Below are 19451 nucleotides of genomic sequence, written 5' to 3'. Positions count from 1 at the left end.
AAGAGAAGTGACTGCACTCTAAACTGCCCTCCTGTATTCGCCTGATAGACATCTCCTTTTCAACACGAAGCACAACTGCTTCAAGGTGTTTCACTGGGAGTGCAATACTGCAACTTCCAGCACTACAGAGGCACAAGGGGTGTCATATTTTTTTTGTACACCAGCCTGACAAACTATTGGACAGAAATACTTCTCATTACAAAAAATGTTTCCTTATGACATCCGATATGATACTTCTGTTTTCTTTTTTTGTTTGTTCGCATCAAAATAGGTTTTTGTTAACGCAAATAAAAAGGAGTGACACTATAGTTGTAATAAAGTCACAACTGAGCGATTTCTTTTAGAAAAAACAAGCCTGGTTTGGGTATCTTCTGTATCAAAGTGAAGGCAGCGTAAGTTTTTGGCACCAATACAATTTATGTGGTAAGGGGTTATGATTTCGTATGAGAAAGCTTTACAGAAACTGATTTAGACATTTTCCATGCACAAACAAAATTCTTAGATTGCTTCCCTTACTGCCTAGCACTTGCTCCCATTTCTGTACTAAAAGAAAACTTGTTTGTGTAGATATTTCAGAACGGAATACTATCATACAGAGGTACCCGCCCCTCTTTCTCTTTTTTTTACATTGCAACAGTAAAAATGGTAAAATATGGATTGGTTGAAGTATTACAATGTGTTGAAAATAATTTATGGAAATGAAAAAATAAGCATAATTGATAAAAAATGTTAAATTCTTTTGTCGGAGCTTGATTCGGCCGGAAGCATGCTGTAGCCACTTTTTAATCTCCCTTTCCACGTCGTTGACTGTTGCAGTAAACTTTGGGTTTGATCTTACAGCATCTTGAAATTAAAGTAATATAAAAAATGCAGTTTTAATGCAAAATGAGAGGGCTGAAAACAATTTAACACGGCAAGAAACGTCAGTACCAACTCAGTCACTAATTTATAATTAATAATCCGCATTTCTGGTTTAATTTTCTAAAACTAAATAATGTATTTTAGGTTGTTTTCTTTTTATCAGAACCTTGGTGATGAACAAAAAGTTGCATTTACCAAGACTTTGAAAAAAAAAGAAACAAGCATGTGACCTAAATACTTGAAAGCGGTCCTGCTACCAATAAGAAAAAAATGAGGTAAGGGTTACGGTATGTAAAAAGCAGTCTTGTAGGAAGTAAGACGGCTGCTGCCAGGGCAACATAAGAAAGCACGGCTGAAAGATTTGTTGACTGGCTGGCTGATGGGGCCTGTATAATACATTTTCTTTCTGAATAAATAACAGTTCCAAGTGTGCTTTGTATTGAATGACTTCATATTGGTCCTGGTTATTTCAGTGCTTGTTACCTTTGAAACTATGAATTAATTGATCCAGTTAACCAATTTGCTGCCCACCGGTGTTTGGTGTTGCAACAGAAAGGTGATTGTCCCTGACATTTATAGCGAGCACTTAGTGGGAAGGGAAGGGAAATCCTCATCTCTAATCCTGACCCCCCCCTTCCTCCCAGCCTTTCCTGAACACTTCCGATACCACTGAGCTAACTATATATGTGCTTTTCCTCCAATACTTATTTTACTTTCGTATTATATATCAATCATAAGTTATCAACAAACAGAAATGACAGAGTGCCTTGGGTCACTGCATTAATCATTCAATTACTATGCTTATTTATGAAGTGAGATATTATATATACATACACTCTTGTCAGACTCCCATTTTAAAGGCTTGCTTTCACTACTTTTGCAGACCTGGCATAACCCCTATCGAGAAACGAATAATGCTTCTTTAGTCCTTTTTTGATGTGAACTTAGATAATCACTGTAATATTTTTTGCAATTAGATACAAGTGCGTCTGGAAACCATTTACAGATAATCCTAAGTTTTACCAGTGCATATTAAGCAGACTCTTACCAGCTGATCTCTTGTGGCATCCTGAATTGTCGCGTCAAACGATGTGAACTCTTGCACGTCATTGAATGGCTCTGGCAGAAGTGAGGGGACTATGGCTTCGCTGCGCATGTTTTTAGCTTGCAGGGCTTCCAAAAGTTCTCTGTTTTGCTCCAGCATGAGCCTCGTTACTTGCAGATGTCGTAGAACTTGCTTTTGAAAGACTAGCAGATTGAAACAGAACAAGAACAGTTGGGGTGGTGGCTTTTCAAGACATGTCACTAAATGTATTGGCCAGTTATAAAAAGAGTATTGAAGTTTAGAGTTACACCTACCTCGTTGAGAAAGGCCATCATTTTTTCGTGGAGATTCTGTACACTTCTTCATGTTTGCTGCAAGAAAATTTTCAGGTTTTATGTCTGCAAAAAGTAAAACTCAAGTTTCTACAGGATTAAGGTGAAATTAATTTGCTCTGCACAACTGAAATATGCTAGAAGGCATTATTTTGGTGTACACCACAGCAATATGAATGTTCTTCACGCAGGCATTAGACACAATGTGCAGAGAAACATTCTTGAAAGCAACAATAAAATTAGCACCTATAAAAACCTTCATGTCATCCCTACATAGCAGCTTCTCTTTAAGAGTGACTACTTTATTTAGAAGTGTTAGTAAAGGCAGCCCGAGAATAGCCACCTGAAGTCATTTATACTATTTGTAACCTGAACTGATGCCTTAGAGCACAGCTCTTGAGGAGGAGGAGGGGAGGGTATGCCCCTCCTCCTCTCCTGCTCCCGTACGTCCCATTTAGCGGGGACATATTCCTGCTAAATTTAGCAGGAAAGCTGGCGAAAACTTCCCCGCAAAATTTAGTGGGGAAACTGAATTGGTTTCGAGGGCACGGGACGTCAATATCCTTGCGAAATTCAGCGGGGAAATTTTTCCACTAAATTGAGCGGGAAAGATCTTCCGCTAACTTTCCAGTGACTTCACATTCATTCACGTGATGTCAAACATGACGTCACGTGCGATGTCACGAGGGTAAAATTTTCCCGCTAAATTTTGAGTAAAAGTTTTCCGCTAAATTTAGCAAAAAAAAATTACCAGCTAAATTTAGCAGAAAAATTTCCCCATTAGCGGAAAAATTTTCCCGGTCAAGTGGTATCGCGTGTGACGTCACTATTGGAAACAGCCTATAATACAATGCGCGGTTAAGCCGACGGCGACGCCGCTCAACCCAGAAACGGGTGCCTCAGAGATGTGCCCTAAAATTAAAACATGAATCCTAATGGAAAATTTTTACTTTTAGGCCCTATTGGTAGTTACAAGCGACAACCATATAACAATAATGTCTGCAACAATAGCTCATGGCTTATAATTAATATCTGCACAATTAGCTCCTAGCTAATGCTCCAATTATAAATTAACCTGTTGAACCTGAGGTGGATGGGCCTTGTGCTTCTAAGGTCAAAACACCACCTGAAATAACAAAGGCTCAAAACTGTGTTTATAAACTCATTTACGCTTCTTAATTAGAAAACAAGATACCTGGGCTATGAGCTGAGGTGCCAAGGCCGGTCTCATGCCCGAAGCTGCAGTGGCTGAAATTTAGTGAAATGCAGATATGGATTAAAAATGTCTTACATGTGCTAGCATAATTATTTGTTTGACCTGCTCATTCCCACACTTCAATTTTACCTCCCTTCAGCAGTCCTTACACTTGAATTAAGTTGGTTAACACTTACCTGATGCCAGTGAAGAGGGAAAATCCTCTGGTAGTGCTGGATAGAGTTGGTGCACTGTCAATGCATGGTTGCTTGCTTTTTTTGCTTTTTTTTTAGGTGGTGAGCCGTCAGAGTTTGAATCAGATGTGAACCGTCTGGGCCTTTGCACTGGCCGTCTCTGCACTTCCTCATCAGTTGAGGCGAGATCCGACGTAAACTGTGACTTTTCCAGTTTTTTTCTGGCTCGCTCATTAGAAGCTGAAAATAAAAACAATGTTCATTTTAGTGACATTTTATATCATACAAAAACCAAAACGGTGTATAGCATCTTGATTGCCACACCAGTATCTCCATCTTTATATTGAGCACAATGGCCCAAATTCACCGCTTGTGAGTAAGTAGCATGCAAATGAGACACGTTCTAATTCTAAGCAATAACTGAACTTGCAACTTACAGAAGACTTCTTTGATCTTTACAGCATGCTGCTTCCAATCTTCTTGAGCTTTTGCTGAAGCTCTCACCAACTTGTTAATTCTTTCAGGCTTTCCAGAGGGCCAGAAACACATGCTTCCATTGATCCATGATGAAGGAACGACTTGAACTAGCCGCTTATTGATGAATTCCACAATTGCAAAAGCCATCTAGAATAGACAACGGCTACAATTTTAGACTTCACCAAGTAACACCATTGGAAGCTGACAAATCAGTATGTATTCTCACTGTTCCAGACCATTTGGGTTGCAATAGCTAGATTGCATAAATTATTGGAAATACTGCAAATCTTCCACAATAGGGAAGCCTCACAGCTTTCCTAGCATCCTTCAGGGGCCAAGCTTGCATCAACGTTAAGATGTCAGAGACAATGCAAATGCCAAAGCGCGAAGATTCAACCGGTAGTTCATAAAGGTTTTCCTTGAACTTGTACTTCTGCCCAATAATGCAGGGCTCCCCGGACTCGAGGAATGCTATGTTCAGAATCTGAACGACATCATCTCCTACAAAGCAACATCCTTGTTGACAGCCAAAGTGAACATGGGCATTTTTACCATGTAATGTTGTGGTGGGCAGCAGTGTTGCAACATTGGACCAGAGCTGTGGGATTTGCCAAATTGATATGGTGGAAGCACCCTCACAGGATACTTGCTTGTTGTTTGTTTGTTTTCTTCTTTCCTATTCCACAGCTGGAGCAGGGGGTCCTCATGTTTGCGAAGCATTTTCTTAATTTGTTTCATGTTGTTTTCAAACGAGAACGCACTAAACGAATCCAACGGTCCATGGCACAGAGCATTGTCAGCAAGATGCAAAAGACAGTGGACATTGTGCGATACCTGCTCTGCACCATACAACCTGGAAAGCTCTTGGACCACAGACTCCAGAAGAGATTTAGCATATCCATCTTGCAAATAGTATGGCATTTTATGCACGAGCAGTGATATTGCACAGTGAAATGCAATAAAGTGGCAGTACACTTCTTCAGCAGCAATTTACTTTAGTGCAACTGGTCCTGTGTATAACATGAATGTTTTGAATTCCACCGCCTTCCAACGGTCAAGCTCGTCAAGCCCCCTGGGTTTTCTGACAAACTCCCGTGGCATAAAATGCTCGAAAGATTCACTCCGTTCAGACAAAGCACTGCGCCCTGCAGGCCCTAGTGCCACTTTTGATCGACCTCCCTACCACTGCTGCAGCAACTTCTTCATTACCCCCAGGCAAACCAAATGCATGTAACCTACCGGTATATGTTGCACGCAGTCTATGGGAAGCTTGGTTAACACTGACACTCCATGGTGGTGATCAGGATTTTCCTGTCCACGAAAAGACTGATCAGTACGAACGTGGCTGCTGTTTCGGGGAAGCAAACTCTTCCCAGATGACTCCCTTCCACAGTGCATTTCGGGCAAGAGTTGTATCCACTGTGCCCTTTGGTCATGAACACGAATGCCCTCGCTGGGGAGTCCAGTGATGTGATTGCTGCGCCAATTGCGCCAAACTGCGCCAAGGGGCTAACCCTGCTACAACCTGCTACATTTTGCGAAAATATGGGTAATTTGCGCCAAGCCTGCGCCAAAGGACAAATTTCAGCCACCTTTCAAAAACGAAACTGAACTGAGAACCGTAATTGAGCATGCTCGAGCTAGGTGTCGCAAACGGCCGCCTGACACAGAGTACCCTGCATCAATCGTCCATCCGACCTTGCATGGTTTTTTCCGCCTTCTCGTGTTTCGCGCTCTTGTCGTCTGGGGAATTTCGTCTCAGGTCCTTTTTAAATATTTAAAAATTAAATATTTAAAAGGATATGGGGGATGTCTGAGCAGTAAAAACACAAGCAGCGAGTTCCGTCATAACACAACGCAAAGTGCCCTTCGTTTGTCCAGCACTGAAAACGAATATTTTTTTATATATATATATATATATTTCTAAGAATATCTGCTCCAAAGCCACTCTTACTGCTCCAAGACAGTGTCCTGGCTGCTCCAAAAGCCAATTTCGCTGCTCCAAAACACTGTTTTGGCTGCTCCAAAAGGTGCTTCAAAATGGCTTAGGCCAATCACATCACTGGGAGTCACAAACAAAGCCTTTGACAGAGATTTTCACAACCTTTGCACCTACTTCTACGCCGTCTGCCAAAACAGTCTTCAGCTCACTGACGAACCGTGATAAAAATTCATTAGAGCATTTAGGCTTGGTTTTTCCTTGATAAATACCAATAATAAAAGGTGGAAGCTCACACTTGGCTAACTTGCACTGTATCGGCCACAGCTGTGTCTTTGAACTTTTTGATACAGGAAGTCCATCTCTATTAAAATAAAGATTGACTACATTACAGATGGTAGCTCCTCGAAGCCTTGCAGTGTTTGCCGTAACCCATCCAGCAGCCCAAAGTGACAGTATTTTCCTGGGGTGACTACGTTAATATCAGCTTCAACTGCAGTTGCTCTTGGAGTTTTGAGCAAGCTCCTAGAGTCTTGTGGCAAATCAATAAAGCACTTGTGCTTTTTGAGTAGCTTTAGCAGAGAGGTTCCGGCCTTTTGCGTTATGTTCTCTTCCAACATCCATCGCCTCAAATCGGATTGAATATTAAAATCATCGCTGTCCCCTTTAGAGTCAAAGCAAGAGACAGAGTGCAAAGAGTCTGAACTAAACTCCCTTTCACTATCTTCTTGAGATGGTAAAGATGTCCGTGCCCCCGCCTCCATAGTTTCGGAACTGACGCCGGCGTGCTTACGCGTAGTCTCGTTCTCAAGGACTGCTCTAACCACAGTGAAACCATAACCAGTGGTCCCACTCAAGGCCACTTTCGGTAATCGCGCATACACAGCGCTCTTCAAGCCGGATGGCGACAACTGAAGGTGTATAACAAAAACAAACAAAAAAAACAGGGTCAAAAAGAATCGCAATTGACTAAATTGAGTGCGTTAATGTTAATATTTTTAGAAAACATAATAAGCTAGGTAATAATCATAAACCAATATGGAAAGAAAAATCGAGCAGTTACCGTTAGCTTTAAAAAGTTCATTGCCCAAACCGAAGCCATGTTTTTAAACGTCGCAGGTCGCGTTGTCGGCGTTGTCGGTGTTGCTGTTTTGCGAATTTATTTCCTAGTACATTTCCCTTTCGGTTAGATCCTCGCTTGGCATTTTAATGTCACGTGAGTTACCGAATCACGCTATGAATGTGTTCTAAATGGGCCTGCTCAGGCAAGAAGCCAAAAAGCCGGGGACTCACTTCGCCGTTCGAGATTCCGGGATTTCGCTTCAAGCTCATTGCTGGTGAGTGCAAACATTTTAAAGTGCTTTTGCTGTCCTTCGCGTCAGGCCATGGCGCGATCGTCTTTTCTCCAACGAAGTGTATGTGACTCGGTTAATTTCTTAATCGTATGTACGTCGGACGTGAGTTGTAAAACGGTCGAACGTAATGAATTGCTTGTTCACGCGCAACCTCCACGTATCGAAACTTTCGCACCACTTTACTGGAAAAATATAAATATTGTGGCAAATGACGCGGATCAGGACCGAACCTGGGATTTGCTAATCTGTAAAATCATAATAGAGAAGTTGACATCATAGCATAAGATATAAAAACAAAACAAAAAACACGCAACATTATAGAAAGTAAATTTACCAGTTGTTATATATTTGCAAACAGGCTAAGCAAGTTGACTGGGTACATTGAACATAATTCTGAATTAACTAGTCAGATGGATGTGCCTTCAAGGGAATTAACAGAAGGCACCTCTAAAAGAAGTGTTGCTCAAACATGCCAATTTCCTGGACTCACACCTGTCTTCTCTCTTTCGTCAGGATACCCTGTGGGTATGGCAGCATCTGGTACCTGTCGTCCAGCATGTGTCGAGACCCCTCCTCCTCCCGTCAAGCTCCAGACATTATTTATCTCCGCTTGGCACGTCATGCAGTAAGACCCACAGTACTTATCTAATTTAGAAGTATAAGCAGGGACGGATCCAAGGGAGAGATCCAAGGGGGGGGGGGCGACGGGGGCGGCCGCCCCCCCAAACAAGGTCAACCCCCCTCCCCTTTCCCCCCTTCTCGGAGGGCAATTTGAAATGGCTGGGGACCCCCCGGTGCACACGAAATAAGGGGAGAATAGTATCCTTACAGATTTTCTGCGCCCCCCCCTCCCCAAACGGAGTTCTGGATCTGCCCCTGAGTATAAGGTGTGTCTCACTTCGTCCATTCACTGTATGCTGTTACTTTCTTGTTCCAGTACGATGGTTCCTCGGAGAATCAAAGAGAATACCACGAGGGCGACAAACGTGTGGAGGCAAGCTGCAAGGGCCGGGCACCAGAGACGAGGATCATCAGTAACCAGGGGGATGAAGTGAGAAAACTCAAGAGGCAGCTCATCATCTGGGCCACAAGAAGAAAGTCGGAGACCGTACGCTGGGAAATTTGTCGACCCTCATCCTTAGGTGGCATGAGCATTTTCTGGTCATATTCAAAAACGTGTGGTGAACTGTTACTGGAACTAGGCTGACTCATCCTTCTGCGGCTTACAGGGCGTTACCAAAGCTACGACACCAACGAGACAACCGGAACATTTGGCTGAGGGACGGGACAACATATTGTGGGAGTATAGACCTTTGCAAAAAGAGCGCTCTGGCCGCCGCCATTTTGCGAATCGAGCGACCCCTATCAGCCAGAAATTTCTTGCACCCGCCTGAGCTGTGGAAACCCAGTCAGCGTGACTCCCCACCTGCATTTTGCATTCGGAGTTCGGCGGCTTTTCTTAGAAGTTTTATTTTATTCGCCTGTTTAGGATGCTTACCCTTTGTACCCTATTGAAAATCGCTCTGATGGGACTTCAGGATTTTTTTAAAGGGTGTGAAAGGGACTTCAGGAATTCTTGTGATGTTTGAAAGGTGCACCGATATTTCCTGGTGGGTTCGTTGGCCCCGTCAGAGGCTCTCCTGAAATGTCTGAAGTCCCCTTTACAATGCCTTGAAATGTCTGGAAGCCTGTCAAGAACTTTTCTAATGGGGTCGGGAAAACCTTCAGGCTTCTTGAGATGTCGGCGGGCCACGGCTTAGGTCGAGAAAACACATTTCGCAGAATTAGAATATAGCCTTATTGTACGCTACGGGGAAAAAAAGTATTTGGAGAATGCCGATCGTATGTATGTACGGTCAGATTTGTAGTACTGCTCTTCTATCAAATACGAGTGGGCCGTCTGTCACTGCCCGGGGGTTCGGTCGCCAAGGAGGCCACTGAGGGCGACCGCCCCACGTAGAGAATCAACGAGCCGCTGGCCGAGTGGTGGTGACCGAGCGGCGTTTTGAGGCGAACGCAATCCTGTCCGCTGGATGCGAAATCCGTAAAACCATAAATAAAAAAAAAAAAAAAAAACAAGCTGCGCGCTTTCCAGAAAGAGGGACCCACGCGGGAGCGACTCGTTCCGGGAACCGGTTCTTCCACGGGAGACGGTCCCCAAAAGCAAGTCACACTGCCCCTCTCTCCGCCCGGCGATGGGGAGAGGGTGCAGGGCTGCCAGCCCAGCGGTCGGCGGGAGAGGGTGGTGTGTGCAAGCGGGGGAGGCCAGCCGCCAGTATAGCCATTTTCTCTCTGCTCGTGGACAGTTCCGGTTAGCCCACACAGCGGATTTTTGGAGCGGACCAATTTCCTCCAGCAAGGTGAGCATGCATGCCTTTCAGGGCTCGCCCCTTGGTCTCTTTTGATTCTTCCTTGGTTCCGCAGGTGCACCATAGTTCGGCGCTGGCCGCCTTCAGCACCGTTCGAGCGCCGTCGTGTTCAGCGCATTCAAGGAGATGGTGGCCGGTGTCGGCTTACTCGCTGCAAAGCCTGGCAGTCGGGGTCAGCGTCCCACCGCATGTTGTGCCCGCGCACCGGGATTATGGCGCTGTGGGCCCTGAGACGGTGGATGACGGTCGCTGTCCGGACTTGGTTTTTGCGCCTCTTCGTCCGTCCGACTTCAGAAGCATCCAGCGAGCGAAAAATACGCCGAAGACGCCGGCGTATTGTCATCATGGACGAAACCGTGACTGTGCTCGGGATTTCTCAACGGCGGCGGGTGTTAGCGCTTGCGACTTCGTGCTTTTCGCTAAACGCGCTTACTAAGACTGTGTATGTGTACGTGAGGTGCACCTGCTCGGTTTTATTAGCTGAACTACCGCACATCAGGAATATACCAAGTCGCATTGTGAGTACTTCGAAATATATTTTTCTTTGTGATAATGAAGTCAGTTGTCCCTGTTTGATGTGATCTCTTTCGTCTACCGCTCCTTGCGCCGGGTTTCAACAAACGTTGCTTTTTATCACCTTTTTGAGTTATAATATGCATGTAAAACTAAATGTCTGCAATAAATTTTGAATAATGTTTTGAACTGCATTTTGTCTATGGTTCACAGTCATTTGCGCGTCTAAAGGGGCGATGGGCTAAAGGGTCTGACGGGTTGAAGGGCTGTGGGGCTAAAGGGTTTTTCTATGGGGCATCCCTGAAGGGTTTTTCTGTAGGGTATTTTTGAAGGGTTTTGAAGGCCTGTGAGGTCCCATAATCCTTCAAGGCTGACGGGCCCTTTAGAAATATTTTCAATAGGGTATGTTATCTTCCACTGTGAGAACCAGGGAATACCAGAGCTCGTAGCCCGCTCGGCCTTCGCAGGAAACGAACGAAGAGAGCGAATGTCAAGCAGCCCGCGACGCAGGCAGTTCGACGTGCTTGGAGGATTATTTCCGTCGAGATAATCTCCAAAAAGCCTTCCAGGCTGTGTTCCGGGTCTTCGCAAAAACTAGCTGATAGGGTCGGGTCCGGGGTGTGGGGACGGAATAAGCATCTTCGTTCATTTGCTATGGAGCTGTGCAAAAAAGGAGCTTTCTTCTACATGTTCCCCAAAACACGCCGGATTCCGTTCGATCGTCGTGAAGTGACGATCGTCAACACTGTATATGGGATATGCTGTGTTGTTTGAGACCTTTCTCAAATCCTGTTCGGATAACGCGGCACCGTGGGGTACGTACAATGTATTTTTTGTTCGAGTGATGAGACTCATTGAATTTTATGTTGTGGGCGGGGAATATCCATGCAGTACCGATATCCTATGTGGTCAAATATTTTGACATTTATAGATTGACACGGCTGAGTGTACGGTGCCGTAAAACAATGAACATAAATTGAAACAAACATTCCAGTTGCATCTGTTCTGTCGCGCACGGACTCACCAAAACAGCTTTCATTTCTTTGTTTTTGTTCCCAAAAATAGAGCACTGCCTTCTTAAAGACCTCTATAAAATATGCTCGCCACAGAACACAAGATAAAAAAGAAAACGCGGCAATTCAGCCGCCACCAGCGTCCGGAATTGCGCCAACGCAGGCTGCCACGGCCCGCTGACGAGAAACTCCACAGCTCAGCGCAGTCGGGCAACACTGACGTGCACTCTCAAAACCAGGGACACGCGCTGTAAATCGCTTCGTTCGAGGCTGCCGCTGGAAAGGTCTATACTCCTCCTACGGACAGCTCTCACAAAACTTGCTTCGTTGCTCTGATTAGCTCCAAAGGGCGGCAGTGTTTTTTTCTTTGTAAAATTAGACTGAAACAGATTATAGCTGTAATGTCCCTATTGAAAATATTTCTAAAGGGCCCGTCAGCCTTGAAGGATTATGGGACCTCACAGGCCTTCAAAACCCTTCAAAAATACCCTACAGAAAAACCCTTCAGGGATGCCCCATAGAAAAACCCTTTAGCCCCACAGCCCTTCAACCCGTCAGACCCTTTAGCCCATCGCCCCTTTAGACGCGCAAATGACTGTGAACCATAGACAAAATGCAGTTCAAAACATTATTCAAAATTTATTGCAGACATTTAGTTTTACATGCATATTATAACTCAAAAAGGTGATAAAAAGCAACGTTTGTTGAAACCCGGCGCAAGGAGCGGTAGACGAAAGAGATCACATCAAACAGGGACAACTGACTTCATTATCACAAAGAAAAATATATTTCGAAGTACTCACAATGCGACTTGGTATATTCCTGATGTGCGGTAGTTCAGCTAATAAAACCGAGCAGGTGCACCTCACGTACACATACACAGTCTTAGTAAGCGCGTTTAGCGAAAAGCACGAAGTCGCAAGCGCTAACACCCGCCGCCGTTGAGAAATCCCGAGCACAGTCACGGTTTCGTCCATGATGACAATACGCCGGCGTCTTCGGCGTATTTTTCGCTCGCTGGATGCTTCTGAAGTCGGACGGACGAAGAGGCGCAAAAACCAAGTCCGGACAGCGACCGTCATCCACCGTCTCAGGGCCCACAGCGCCATAATCCCGGTGCGCAGGCACAACATGCGGTGGGACGCTGACCCCGACTGCCAGGCTTTGCAGCGAGTAAGCCGACACCGGCCACCATCTCCTTGAATGCGCTGAACACGACGGCGCTCGAACGGTGCTGAAGGCGGCCAGCGCCGAACTATGGTGCACCTGCGGAACCAAGGAAGAATCAAAAGAGACCAAGGGGCGAGCCCTGAAAGGCATGCATGCTCACCTTGCTGGAGGAAATTGGTCCGCTCCAAAAATCCGCTGTGTGGGCTAACCGGAACTGTCCACGAGCAGAGAGAAAATGGCTATACTGGCGGCTGGCCTCCCCCGCTTGCACACACCACCCTCTCCCGCCGACCGCTGGGCTGGCAGCCCTGCACCCTCTCCCCATCGTCGGGCGGAGAGAGGGGCAGTGTGACTTGCTTTTGGGGACCGTCTCCCGTGGAAGAACCGGTTCCCGGAACGAGTCGCTCCCGCGTGGGTCCCTCTTTCTGGAAAGCGCGCAGCTTGTTTTTTTTTTTTTTTTTTTATTTATGGTTTTACGGATTTCGCATCCAGCGGACAGGATTGCGTTCGCCTCAAAACGCCGCTCGGTCACCACCACTCGGCCAGCGGCTCGTTGATTCTCTACGTGGGGCGGTCGCCCTCAGTGGCCTCCTTGGCGACCGAACCCCCGGGCAGTGACAGACGGCCCACTCGTATTTGATAGAAGAGCAGTACTACAAATCTGACCGTACATACATACGATCGGCATTCTCCAAATACTTTTTTTCCCCGTAGCGTACAATAAGGCTATATTCTAATTCTGCGAAATGTGTTTTCTCGACCTAAGCCGTGGCCCGCCGACATCTCAAGAAGCCTGAAGGTTTTCCCGACCCCATTAGAAAAGTTCTTGACAGGCTTCCAGACATTTCAAGGCATTGTAAAGGGGACTTCAGACATTTCAGGAGAGCCTCTGACGGGGCCAACGAACCCACCAGGAAATATCGGTGCACCTTTCAAACATCACAAGAATTCCTGAAGTCCCTTTCACACCCTTTAAAAAAATCCTGAAGTCCCATCAGAGCGATTTTCAATAGGGGTGGCCACCGAAATCGACATTGCGGCATAACATTCCTTATGAGGGTTCTAGCATCTATTCTATGATCTCTTATGCAATTATGAATGTCGCAGGCCACAAGTGATCACTTGACAATAATCCTCTTTACGTGGATGACTTGCAGATCTCTTGCTGTTCGTGTAACATTTCGGTCTGTGAGAGACAACTTCAGCTGGGAGTTAATAGTCTGATGAGGTGGGCTGATACCAATGGGTTTAGTTTTTCACCAGAGAAGTCAGTATGTGTCAACTTTTCATTACGTAGGGGCATGATCCTAGAGCCTAGTCTGACCTTAAGGGGGCAAGCAATTCCTGTTCGTAATGAACACAAGTTTCTAGGAGTGATATTTGATAAAAAGTTGAATTTCCGTAGTCATGTACTTTACCTGAAACAGAAATGCTCAAGGTCAATGAACCTCCTAAAGGTGCTTTCACACAAGTCTTGGGGTAGCGATCGGGAATGCCTCCTTCGTCTCTATCGCTGCTTGGTTCTTTCAAAATTGGATTATGGATGTGTAGTGTATGGAACCGCACGTTAATCTACCCTTCAGGTGTTGGACCTGATCCACCATCAAGGTCTGAGGCTTTCCACTGGTGCTTTTCGGACGTCCCCTATTCTTAGCCTATATGCTGAGAGTAATGAATATTCACTTAAAAAAAGACGGTTTTATTTAGGCTTCCAGTATGCATTAAGAATTCCCTCTGTCCCTTCTCATCCGATCCAGGAAGCAATTCAGGATTCTCACTATGAAACCACATTCCAGAACAAGCCATCTGTCGTACCCCCTTTTATGCAGAGAATTAAAACATATTCACAGGCTTACAACCTTGAAAGTTTCAGCCTAGTTGTCCAACTTCCACTGGCAGTGGCTCCTTGGGAGTGCGTAGCACCCATAATCAATTTTACTCTGATCAAATATAATAAGCGGCAAACTCCTGTTGCTGCCCTGCACCAGGAGTTTTCCCAGGTTGCTTATACGTACAGTGACTGTAGGAGTTTCTTCACAGATGGTACTAAGAGTGACTCTGCTGTTGGTTGTGCTGTTATAAGCGAGACATGGAAGGTTGTTAGGCATCTTGATGCCAGTGCCTCAATATTTACTGCAGAATTATATGCTTTAATTTTAGCTGTTGAATTCATTATAGAAAACGCTATCCAGCATTCTGTTATCTACTCTGACTCTCTCAGTGCTTTAAAGGCACTTGCTTCTTTGGAAGTATCAAAGAATACCTTCGTTACTAGGCTCCGGAACATTGTGCACACTGCAGCAAAATCAGATTTACACATCAATTTCTGTTGGGTGCCTAGTCACGTCGGTATTCAGGGAAATGAGGATGCTGAGAGAGCTGCCAGTACGTGCATTGAGAGGCAAGTGGATATCAAGGACATTACGTACACTGATTACAAACGCAGTCTTAAAAGAGCAATCCAGAAAAAGTGGCAGTTAGAATGGGACACGGAAATACACAACAAGCTTCATTGTGTAAAACCTACCCTGCGGGAATGGGCAAGTTGCCGACACAGGGAGCGCTTCTTTGAGGTTGTGCTCTGTCGTCAGAGACTGGGACATACCCATCTCACGCATGGGTACCTCCTACGGGCAGAGGCACCGCCGTAATGTGAACACTGTAACGAGTCGTTGAGTGTCTTGCATATTCTTATCGTATGTCCTAAATACCATCACGAACGCACCACTTTTTTCTCTACCTTTTTCCGGAATCGCGACCGGTTCCACCCGACATTATTATTGGGTGACGAACCTCTTTTGCCGCACCGTCAAGTTTTTTTAAGTTTTTAGATAGCATTGGCATCCTACATCGGCTATGAATTTTAGTTTGTTTTCTTTTCTATTACGTTTGCCTGAAGATTAGTGGTGGCAGAGAGCCGGCGATCTTGTATCGTCAGCACATTTTCCATACTTCCTTGCGGAAATGAAATTCCTTTAGAGTGCCTCTGGTTAGTGGAGCATTGGTTAAAATTTCTGGAGGCCTTAATAGGCCTGTATCTTGTAAGGTTTTAATCAGTCATTTCCTATAGTTTTAAGATGGAACTACCTACTATAGGTTTTTTTAGTATTGCCTTTAACTTACCTTGTGTTTGGCACACTATGGCCTTAGTTGCCGCTGTGCCATTGAACACCTAAGTTTCTTCTTCTTCATCAAACTGCACTCCAACACCCATTCATTCGTGAATGCTTGCCCCTGGTGCTTTTTCTCCTTGATGCTGCGAAGCAGTGCCACACACTTTCCTGCTGCTTTTGAGGTAGCGTTGCAATTTTCTCTATCAAGGTTTCTTCCTTCATTGCAGCATTTCTAGCTTTCATGCTTTCAATTTGTCCCTTTAAGCTTAGTACCTTTCTGGACAATCCCCTATGCTTCTGTAAGGCTGATCTGAGCTTCTGGGCAGCTGATGCAACTTGTCTATGATGTTGATGCTTTAGTCGAGAGATCCTCGTGAGCAAGGCCTTGCGTAGGTATCGACAGGGTAGGCACGGTGTTCCTGAAAAGTAGGGAAGTATCATTTTGTTAAAAAGTGATCTCGTACATAAACTCTCTGAAAATTCAAACATGTGTTAAAAATAATCATTATTCTACCAATAAAACAATGGGCACAGCTAGGGTGCTTCATTACCCAAACTGTATTCTGCTTCTCCATTAGCCTTGGCCCTAAAAAACGTCATACAAATTATTGCCTCACCTCCTCTGCACTAATTACTAGTCCCGATTTATGTGGTCGCTGAAACACGTGCCGGCCTGCATTCTTTCTGTTTCGAGAATGATATAAAAATACTTCTGTCATTTTCTTCAAACTCACAGAATTGCAGTACCTGGTAATTGAAAAGCTTGTGAGTATAATTTGTCTTCATACTTACCTCTGGTAACTGTCATCCCTACACATCTCTTGTTGTAGAAGTCAGACTGAACGACTGTTATAATGCTTAGTAGCTTGTTTGTCAGATCTTCTTTCAGCATTGCAAAAGAGCACATTGCGCCAGGGCATTTGAGGAATTCGGAGGCACGAAGAAGAACCCTTTCAGCTTCTAGGACAGTCATCACAGCTCCTTCAGCAACCATTTTCCCAATCAAGAATGTCTTGAACGTGACCGAAGAGAACCATCTTCTCCGAGGTGACTGTGCCAGTCCCAGCTTCAAGATCAGAAAGGGCGTATACGGCGCCTTCAAAAATAGGAAATTGATGAACCGACCAAGAGGCTGACGGAGCCTTGAGGTGTTACAGCGCCTCAACATCAATGTAGTTCGGCGATTCATCGCCACCGCTTCCGTGCTCACCTTGCGCAGGGGTATTCACATCTGGGTCTTCATCTTTCCTCCTCTTGCAGCTCAGGCTTCCGAGTTTAGCAGACGCCTCCCGTTTTCGAGATGTACGTTTGGGTGGGGTTCTTGTGCTCAAGTATTTTGGAGCATTTGTCAGGATTGTGGGGACTGCGTTGCTTGTTAGCGTCGGCTTTCCGCGCGGGATCCTCAGCTCTTTGCCATCCACAACGTGCACATAATCACTAAGAATGTAGTCATCCTCGAAGTGTAGCTCACAGACCTCACATTTGTCGTCAAGGGGTTGTCACTACGATGAAGACTTTTCTGCCACAGTTGCCGACGTGCTTCATCTTTGGACACGCTGAACGAAGACAGTTTCTTTTCGGCTGTGATGCCCGCATAGCCAGTGGGACAACCCGGTGCAAAACAGTGGCGGTGCCTTTTTTTTGGCATGTCGCCAAGCTAATTCCAGCCAGCCACGAGAACACGTACAGCTCGGTGACGTGTACAGACAAAGAAAGACAACTGTACCTTCAAAACTTCAGCAGCAAACGGAGGAAAATTTGCCTCTACTGCCGCAGCCACAAACAGAACACTACGGCGATTACGCCGCGACCCAAGCCACCTTGATCGCAGCGCCGCCACGCTAGCTTTCTACACACAGCGCTCCTCCCGAAAGCATGGGCGGAGCTGGGTGCTCGCCCCACTCATACCCTCTAGTACACGCTACCCCCTATAGAAGATTAGCCCGTCGCTCAAAATTCAGACGAAAGTCGCTTTCCCCATTTCGTTTACCCCGAAGCTGACAGTGCTGTGGAAGCTACGCTCTCGTTGGGCCAGCCACACTTTTGCCACGTGATTAGGCTCTCGACGCATACCCACGCGCAGAGAATGAGGTTCCCCCCGCAGGGGGCACCTGTGAAAGCAGGTGTTTGGAGAGTGGCGTCTCCACGGACCCCGAGCCATGCGGGTTCGCCCGCCCACGTCTGGCTGTGCGTGGCTTTCCCGTGTCCGGGGAAAAGGGCATCCTGGTGGTTGAGCCGAGCCCGGGGTAGGTTTGGACCCTTCGGGGCCCCCCGGGCGAGGCAATACACCACTTCGGCCCCCGCTTCCCGTAGACGGGTGTCCTGGCTTGGCCCGACCAGGATGATTCAGTCAGTCGCCTTTTCTTCTACTATCCCCTCCCTTTCTCCTTTCTCTGCTTTTCTCTTTTTCATTCTCACCTTCTTTGGCGGCAAGGGCTAACCTTGGGTGGAGACAGATACCTTTCTCGAACCACACTTGGTTATAGTTACTTGGTAGCACTGGTAGTGTAGCATACCCAGCCAAGCCATACTTGCTATGGGGTGCTACCTACCCCCTTGTTGGGCTCGGTGGTGGGTGGTGCGCCACAGTTTCTGAACATCCTCCTCCTTTCATGGCTTCCGCAAACCCTAAACCCGGTTCGGGACGAACCTCTAAGAGGCAGCGTCCAGAACCACAAACCATTGAAAAAGAAACTGTCGAAACTTTTTCAAAGCTTTTTGTTATTCACTCACATGACGAGCAAAAACCTGTAGCAAAGATGTCACCTTTTATTGTCGCCAAAGTGCTAGAAAACCTTGTTGGATTTTCTTACAAGGCCAAGAAACTGCACTCGGAAGACCTTCTTGTTGAAGTGAATACTAAAAAGCAAAGCGAAGCGCTTCTCAGACTAACCAACATTGTGGACGTGGAGGTGTCGGTGAGCCCTCACCGTACACTAAACACGGTCCGTGGTGTCCTGTCTGAAGAAGCCTTTCTTTACACCAGTGAAGATGAACTTCTTGAGGGACTAAAAAGTTCAGGTGTCGTCAATGTCAGACGTATAGTGTTCCGCAAGAATGGTGAAAATATCCCTTCAAAACATGTTATTCTCACTTTTGAAAGACGGGCACTCCCAGAGACGGTCAAAGCCGGTTACCTCAACTGTCGCATCCGCCCATACATCCCCAACCCCCAGCGGTGTTTCCGTTGCCAGCGCTTTGGCCACGGATCACGCAGCTATCGTGGGAAGGAGACATGTGCCAAGTGTGGAAATGAGGGTCACGTGTCTGATGGTTGCGAGGCAGAGGCACACTGCGCAAATTGCAGAGGACCACATCCTGCCTACTACCGAAGCTGCCCCCTCTGGAAGCAAGAGAAGGACATCCTCGCAATTAAGGTTAAAGAAAACCTGTCGTACGCAGATGCAAAAAAGCGCTTTTCCTTCCTTTCTAAGGGAGGTTATGCCGAGGTGGTGCGCAGGGGCCCTGCACCACGCTCGGAGACAAAGGCCACTCAGGTCTCTCCTGAGATCTTGGTTGCCGACCTAAAGGCCCCATCCCCACAACAGAGGCAGCATGCTGCTCCCCTGGGCAAGGACGGGCCGGCGATAGCCGTGCCCGCCCTCCTTTTCAAGACGGTGGCAAGGGGTCAGCGGGCTCACCCTTCTCGCGGAGAAGGCGCTCCAGCTGACTCCTCTGCTCAGGACAGGCCAGCACTGGCTGTACCTGTCAACACATCCCGCACTCCTATGGAGGAGAAAAAGCAAGTTCCTCAGCCTCAGTCTCTGGAGAGACAGCCAGGAACCAAGGAGCTCTGTGCGTCGCATGCAGCTCCCTTGTCGGGAAACGAGGGGGAACAGATGGATGGGGTAGAACCCCTCCCCAGTTCATCAACC

General features: G+C 46.3%; 1 pseudogene; it reads right to left on the bottom strand.

Annotated features, from left to right (window-relative positions):
* LOC120841138 overlaps positions 1–17224 on the bottom strand; it is an 85100-nt pseudogene extending 67876 nt beyond the window's left edge.
* Between the last annotated feature and the right edge of the window lie 2227 nt (positions 17225–19451).

The sequence above is a fragment of the Ixodes scapularis genome, unplaced genomic scaffold (assembly GCF_016920785.2).
Source record: "Ixodes scapularis isolate PalLabHiFi unplaced genomic scaffold, ASM1692078v2 PGA_scaffold13__105_contigs__length_92229423, whole genome shotgun sequence".
Taxonomy (NCBI): Eukaryota; Metazoa; Arthropoda; class Arachnida; order Ixodida; family Ixodidae; genus Ixodes; species Ixodes scapularis.
Note: the sequence above shows the minus strand (reverse complement) of the source record. Positions and strands in the feature narration are given on the sequence as shown.